The sequence below is a fragment of the Trichechus manatus genome, unplaced genomic scaffold (assembly GCF_000243295.1).
Source record: "Trichechus manatus latirostris isolate Lorelei unplaced genomic scaffold, TriManLat1.0 scaffold00123, whole genome shotgun sequence".
NCBI classification, from domain to species: Eukaryota; Metazoa; Chordata; class Mammalia; order Sirenia; family Trichechidae; genus Trichechus; species Trichechus manatus.
Genome location: NW_004444059.1, coordinates 4,870,010 through 4,878,245, shown reverse-complemented (window position 1 = coordinate 4,878,245; position 8,236 = coordinate 4,870,010). Strand labels below are relative to the sequence as shown.

At 40.1% G+C, this 8,236-nt stretch overlaps 1 protein-coding gene across 3 annotated transcripts in view; it reads left to right on the top strand.

The window, feature by feature from the left end:
- The first annotated feature begins 201 nt into the window (after nucleotides 1-201).
- TMEM117 (transmembrane protein 117) overlaps nucleotides 202-8,236 on the top strand; it is a 533,621-nt gene continuing 525,586 nt past the window's right edge. For all 3 annotated transcript variants that reach the window (XM_023738846.1, XM_004384562.2, XM_023738845.1), the window contains exon 1: nucleotides 202-519. The gene's annotated coding sequence lies outside the window, so the exon portion shown is untranslated. The remainder of the gene's footprint in view (nucleotides 520-8,236) is intronic.

Genomic DNA, 8,236 nt, shown 5'->3' with positions numbered 1-8,236 from the left:
GCTGCTGACACTAGGCTGAAGCCGGTTCTCAACCCTCCCTCCCCGCTACGTCCGATTCCTAAATCGTCCCCTGTTTGCAGCGGCCGGGTCTGCGGAGGCGGCCCGGCGGGGCAGGCTCGGGAGCTGCGCACTCGGCCCGCGGGCTGGAGTCGGCCCGCGGTGCGGGCCGGAGGGAAGGGAGCGGGAGGGCGTGGGCGGCGGGAGGCCATGCTTCCAGCTGCGGAGGCTGCTACACAGCTGGGGCGATCACCGTAACCTGCGCAGCGCCGTCATCCTTGCTCTCCGGCTGCCTGGCTTGAAGCGGGTGGACTTTGCGGTTGGGAGAGCGAAGGGCGCCCGGCGTAGGCGGCGGCGGGTGTGGGCCGAGCCGGTATTTATAGCTCGTTGACAGCAGCGACGGCAGCGACGCCGCCAGCCTGTCTCGGCGCCCTTCCTAGCGAGGCCGCCGGCGCGGCAGAGGGCTCTGCTCGACCCAGTCCCCCGTGTGCAGACGCCCTGAGCCTCGTGCGGCCCGCTCGGGTGAGTACGCGGACCCTGGGCTGGGCGCTCCTCCCCCGCCGCGCGGTCCAGCCGCAGAGGAGCCCTCTGTGACGGCCTGCTTCCTCGCTGTTGGCCGCGAATGCAGAGGCGGCCGCGATACCCCGGCCCCCTGGTCCCCGCGGCGCCGTTTCTCCTCCTTTCTGAGGATGGCATTCAGAGAGGCAGGGTGAAGTGTCAAGGAGGGAAACACGCACCAGCCCTTCTGGGTTAGGGCAGGGGAGGCTCGTAGGCGAATGCCTCTCGGTGGAAATTGTTAAACTCCCGGCTCCCCGGGGTAAGGGACATCACCGGAACAGACCTTGAACTTTCCCCACTTCAGTGATTCCTAGAGTAGGAACTGAGTAGAAGCCCTGTCTATTGTTTGTTAATTAAATTAACAGGTTGCAGTTCTGTGTGTCCTCCTTAAAAGAAAAAAAAAATGACTTGGGTGTTTGGGTGTTTACTAACTTCCTCATGACTAAATAGAACTATTTTTCGATTCCTAGATTTGAAAATGCCACAGGCCCACAAGTGTGTTTGACCCGTGTGGTAACACTTTGGCTGCCATTATTCATCCCACCCACTGTGGAACAATACATTCAGTTTGTGTGTGTGTGTGTGTGTGTGTGTGTGTGTGTGTCTGAGTCTGAGGTAAACGTCACATGCTATTTTACTGTTATCTGTGGATAAAAGCCTTATAAACTTTAAACAAAAGGAGTGAAAGTATATTGAACATAAAGAAATGTATTCCCCTCCCCCCGCCCCGCATTAAACAATCTATTGTCTGAAATCCAAAGTAGGACTTATAAAGTTTTCAGGGTTTTGTTTTGTCTTCGAAAAAAAGTTCTTCCGATTTCTTGAATATAAAAAGTAGTAGAATCTTTTAAAAAGCAATTTTGTTGTAAACAGTGACTTTTAACCATGGATATATTTATCTAATTTTTTTTTTCAGTCTTGATAGTTTGAAAGTAGTTATGGATTTTGACGTTTTGACTCAGGTATTCACTCTCTCTCCTCCCCAACAGTCACCCCCCCAAAAAAAAATCTAGTCCTTTTGATCAGAAGCGAGTACTTGTCAGTTTTATTTAATTTGCTTCTTTAAACTGCCAATGGCTTAAAAATAATTTTAGATATGAGTGAATATTATTTTACTCTTTGTTATTTTCTTTGGCAAATTCTATTTAGAATATGATCATGGAAATCCATGCTTTATTACTGAAAGAATGTCTAAACATTTTTAAAGAATTCACTGGTGATTGTTTTTAACTTTATAACATGAAAGGGCTCATAAATATTTTGTCATTTCACTGAAAAGTTGGCTAATGTCTTTTTTCAGAGGACTCCCAGACCTACTTTGCTTTCACATTTTCTGTTTTGAAAACGTGCATTGGTCCCAAGGATTGCAGGATAAGAAGGAGAGAAGGAAATCACTTAAAGGTTGAAACAATGTGAAGAGAGAAAGTCTAGGAAGTGATGTATGGATGTGATCCTCTAATTAGCTAGGGTACCACAAATACCATCCTGGTATCTATTCAGAGCCAGTTATGGTGGTTTCATTGATTGACTTAAAAGGTTGCTTTTTATTTAAAAGGCCATGTGGTCTCTTGTATTGGACTAAATGTAAGAAGTTCCAACTTTACTTTTGGTATTATTGCTATTTGTAGTTTTTAAACTTGTCATAAGCACTTGCATTATGTAGAATGCCAAGCATCATCTCTCATGCTTGTTTTTTCATCTGACAATTTAATATAATATACTAAGACCTACCCTTACTTCAGGGCTGGTCCAGGCAAATATGTATTTGTTTTTCCCCCTTTTCTGTCATTTCTCCTTTTACAGACTTGGGTGTCCTGTTATCTAGAGTTTCTTCTCTCTGGAATGGAATCCTCAGTGTTTTGTTTTGTTTCTCACCCGAGGCTAGTCTGTTATCTATCCATCATGGATCCATCTATTTATTCATGTGTTCATCAGCGAATATTTATTGAGTGCCTAGAAGTGCAAGTCACTACCATGTAATTATACTTCCTTCCTTCCCATTGGAACTTGATTTGTATTTTATACTACTCAGTGTAGGGAACATAGTAGTAATTAAGAATAGTGACTTTGGGGTCATACAGAAATAGTTCTTGTTTCTGCCAGTTATTAGTTGTATGACCTTGGGCAGGTTATAACCTCTCTGAACCTGCATTTCTTCACTGGTGAAATCCAAAGGGTTGGAATAAGGATTAATTGAGATAGTACGTGAAAAATTACTTCCAGGAGCCCAACACATAAAGTTGATATTATTTTCATGCTCATTTTTAATGAGAGATGACCACAAGTAATTTGCACAGTGGCCTTCAGGGTAGCAATCACCTGGAAATGACCAGGTACTTTTCAGATGTAATTTCCTTTAATATTCACAATAACCCTGTAAAGAAGGTACTTTTATTAGGATTTTACTTGAGAAGAAATGGAGTCTCAGAGAGAATAGGGATTTGTCCAAGTACATAGAGCTAGCAAGTGGCAGAGCCAGATAGAACTGTGGAAGAATGTATTCCTTCTACTACATCATCCTGCCTTCTGAAAACAAATCTACATGATTTTCTCATTTCTATAGTGTCATTCTAAGGCTGTAATTTTTCCTCATTAAAAACACTAAGAGGAGCCCAAGAGACAGAAAGGGCCACATAAACCAGAGACTTCATCAGCCCGAGACCAGAAGAACTAGATGGTGCCTGGCTTACCACCAATGACTGCCCTGACAGAGAACACAACAGAGAGTCCCTGATGGAGCAGGAGAAAGGTGAGGTGCAGAACTCAAATTCTAGTAGGAAGACCAGACTTAATGGTCTGACTGAGACTGGAGGAACCCCGGAAAGCATGGCCCCCGGATTCTCTATCAGCCCAGAACTAAAACGATTTCTGAGGCCAACTCTTCAGACAGGGATTGGACTGGACTGTGGGACATAAAATGATACTCATGAGGACTGTGCCTCTTAGCTCAAGTAGATACAGGAGACTAAACGGACAGCTTCTGTCCGGAGGTGATATGGGAAGGCAGAGAGGATTAGGAGCTGGTTGCATGGACATGGGGAATCAAGGGTGGAAAGGAGGAGTGTGCTGTCACAGTAAGGGGAGAGCAGTTAGGGTCACATAACAATGTATGTATAAATTTTTGTATGGGAGACTAACTTAAAATGTAAACTTCATTTAAACTACAACAATAAAAAAAAAGAAATATCAAAAAATCTAAAAAAAACCACTAAGAGGTAAAATATGATATAAATATAGGCTATTATCATTATTTGGAGCCCTGGTTAAGTGGTTAAGAGCTCAGCTGCTAACCAAAACACGGACAGTTCAAATCCACCAGCTGCTCCTTGAAAACCCTATGGGGGCATTTCTACTGTGTTATAGGGTTGCTATGAGTCGGAATCGACTCGATGGCAATAGGTTTGGTTTTGGGTTTATCGTTATTTATCTTTTAAGAAAATAATTTTCAGTGATTTAAAACTCTGTCTGCCTTTTTGACATGCAAATTTAAAAGTGATTATATCCTAGGGATTAAATGAAATGATTTTGAGAAGTGTCCTCTTAACTGTAAAGGACTTTACATATAGTCATATTATAATACAAATAGGTAATTGAATAAAACAGTCTTTGATTTTGGTAGTTGGACAGCCAAGAACTGTCCAAAACACAGTAGTGTGCTTCACAATGTGCATACCACCAAAAAAAAAGTGTAAGGGTCTTTTTTAAAATTATTTTTCAACAAATTGGATTCAAGGTGCTGAAATAGAGTTCACAGAATACATCTTGGCTGAGTATCAGGCATAGTCATTTTAATAAGTCCTTTAATGGGAGCTAAGAAGGGTCACAGTGAAATATCAGATATAAATAGCCAAGGAGCTTAAAAAAATTTGGAGAAATTTCTTTTTTTATTCTAGAATGGTACTTCACAAAGAAAATGATGTGTTTATATTATCTAGTTAAGTATAACTAGATGCTAAAATATACATTAGTAGAGCTGTGCTTTGGGTCCTGTTTACTTGGCTAGTGGTGATGTCTTTTGTATAGCATATTAGTTCATCAAGAGCTTTTCTAATGTACAGCCATAATTTTTTGTTAATGAGAGTAATACACTCCATCTTGTTTATAATTGTCATTATGTAAAAACTATAGGTTGAGCCAGGGTTCCTGCTGAGAAATAAGAAATTAATACGCCTGAAATCCTGGAGTACTTTCATTTTTTTGTAAAGACCCTAATGAGTAATGAAGGCAGGGTACTATGGTTCAGTCAAACAAATTATTAGAGCATCAGTGTTTCCCTAGCTTAGGATCTGATTATTTTTTACTTAAACTGTTGGGGTTGCCTCTAAGCTATTCTCCCCATTTCCATCATGCCTTGTAGAAATTCATCCTTTTCCAAGCTGCCAGAGAAACCTTTCCAAAACCCCGCTCTAATCAAGCATGTTATTCTTCTGCTCTGAAAGAATATTATTTCTTTGATGATTGCCTATTCTATACTTAGTGAAATACAGACTGGCACTTTTTATACTCCTCCTTGATCTGGCCCCAAGTTCTTTTTGACTGTTGTGAGAATCTTCCAAGCAGCCTGCGTTTCAACCACACAGAATTACTGATGCATCTCTAAACCTGTTGCAGATGGTCTGCTTTGTGCCTTTGCTCAAAATTTTTCCCATTCTCCCATTTTTCCTTTGAATTCCTCTCCATTATTAGCCTTTAGTGCAATGTGAAGTACTGGCTTGTAGTAAAATAGGTAAAATATCCAGTATAAATGCTAGTCCCTTTAGAGCTGGAAACCATGACCAAAGGCCCATGGATGATCAGGTAGGATATAAAGTTTCAGCCTGGAATTACCAACATCTTCATCACTACTGTTACATGAAAAAGCAGAGGTTTCCAACATACTAATAGTGGCATCTATCTAGTGATGTCACTGTTTAAGAGATGGAATTAAACTGTGGATTAATCTAGTTCTGAGAGATGCAGTGTTCTATATAAGCATAGTTGGAAGAACACAGAGTAAACATCAGCAATATAATGTAAAATGACAATCAGATCAATTCAACTACTTATGTTGATGCTCAAAGAAGAAAAAAAATTCTAGCAATCCTGTGGTCACATGATCACAGTCCTTTCTGATCATGCTACCAAGGTCAATTTGAATAGTAATAGTAGACTCATTCATCATAGAAGTACTGTGACTCTTTTGTATCAGACTGGCTTTATTATCGGGAACTTTCTAACCAACACGTAAAGGACAAGACTTCAGAATTTATGTCCTTGTGTGGGAGAGGCATAACATAGAGGGATGAAGTCAGGTAACCTGGCTTTATATCCCGCCTGGCTCTTCCACTGACTAGTTTTGTTATTTTGTACAAGTTACTAAACTTTTCTGTTTCAGTTTCAACATTTGTAAAATGAGGAAAATAAGAGTATTTTCTTCATTGGATTGCTGTGAAGTTTAAATGAGCTAATGTTTGTAAAGTTCATTAGCATAGTGTCTGGTATTATAGAAGTTTTCAATAAATGTTAGCCATTAGTAATAATAATAATAATACAGAACCTGGTGCTGAAAATGAGATGCATTGGATGGGGGTGCCTCAGTACTGCTACTTGGCCGAGTCATTGTTGCAGGCTTTGGATTCTGTTGCTCTTCTCTTCTCTTCCCTTCCCTTAGTGGAAGCTGAATGGCATGTGGCTCTGCCTTCTCATCTCACCGAAACAAAGAGGGGCTTTCCTGAGTGTACCATTCACCTCAGTCAATATATGTTTATTGATACGCACTATGTACCTAGCACTCTACTGTGTCTGGAAGTAAACAGCCCTTCTCTGAGGAGCTTATGACCTAATGGAGAGATCAACATATAAACAGATTATTTCACCCTGCTGTGCTAAGAGCTAAGATAAAAGCACATTCTCATCTGTGGTTGCAGAATTGAATTAAAAAATTAAATGATTTTGTAGACTAGTGCACTAGGAGCATAGTCCATTTGAATAATCTCAGTCTTGGATTATTGACATTAGAGTTACCAAATCATCATATTGGTCATAAAGATGCTCTGTGGAAACTACAGAGGTGAAAACAGTTTTGTTGTTCTGGATAATATCAGGAACTAGAGGAACTAGAAAACAGGACCAAGAAGACCAGGGAAAATTTTGACAATCTTGTATACAAAGTCATGAAGTGGGGATAAGCCAAAGTTTTATCCAAATTGTTATGCAGGTGTTTGAAATTTGGGATCCCTGGAAGACATCACTTCAGCATCTGGATTATGAGTCAGGAATAAATATTAGCCATATTTAGCCTAAAATAAAAAGACCAAATAATCAATAATCAGGTCCTATTGCTGTATCATCTGCTAGTATCTACATCACTGAAATTGTTAGTGGATATGAAGAATAAGCTGTAAATATGATGGAAATATCATATTGGAAGAAGCACTTCCAGCTTTGTGATCTTTATTAGATCACAAGTTCAGAATGGATTTGGATTCAAATGCTGGCTCTTCCATTTACTGAGTACGTGAAATAAATAGGCGACCATTGCAATTACTCTGAGCCTCCATTACTGTGGGAATTAAGTAAAACCATATACTAGTGCAGGATTGTTGCTTGAGACTTTAGTTCTCTTTTTTGAAACAATATAAATACTGGAGAGGAATAGCTAACTCCAAATTGTTTTGATCTAATTGAGTTTGGGCATGTGGGCATTACATAGCCAGCAAAGCAAGATTCTGAAGTTTAAAAAAAGCCAATAAAATAATAAAAATGCATATATGTCAGTCCTCCACAAAGCATTTATTAACAATAATAAAAGTCATATATATTCAATATTCTAAATCCTGCTTCCTTGTGGGGAGTAGGGGGAGGTGAAAGAGCTGGTGGGGACAGCAACTACCCTAGAATTCCTTACTGGTAAGAGAAGCAATTAAATAAACTGTTATAACAGTTTCTTAAATGATACGTCTGTCCAGTTCTCATGGGTATGTAGGAACTGTTCCTACTTTAAGACTCACTGGTTTTTCAGATGATTTCTGTGTGTTTCTCTTGTGGTGGTGGGCGTTTGAACTTCCAAAGGTGTTGCATGAAATTGAGTTGACAGCTGACCCATTCTAGCATCCTTGCACATTGAATGTCATGAAAATGCACTGTTTTTTTCCTTCTTCCTGCTTTCTCTGCTCTCTTTGATGTGAGCACTACAAATGTAGTAGATTGCTACTGTTACAGTGCGTGAAGAGCTTTACACTGAAAAAAAAAGAATCTTGGCGGTAGTTAACCATTGCTAAGCAATCTGAGCTGCAGCCCCTGGGAACAGTTATTTCACAGTGTTCATGGGAACAGTTATTTCAGAGTGTTCGTGAAGATCACAAGGGATTTGAAATGGGTAAGAAGACTTCTGAACCTGAGGCACAATGACTATTTGTTCTGCTGAATTTTATTGCCAGTTCCTTTGCATGTTTACATTGCTTTTGTAAAATGGTTAAGACAAGTCTTCATTAGATTATGGTTTTAATTGACACTCATGAGCTCAGAATATTGGACTGGGACTTGGGAGCCTTGGAGTCTATTCCCAGCTCTTCCATTGACTTAGAGTTACTTTAGGCTTGTGGCTTGATACCTGTATTATCAACTATGTGTAAAATTAGAATATTTATCAGTGGGCACTTTTTTTCCAAAGTGCTTACAATTCTTTTTTTTTTTTTTTTTT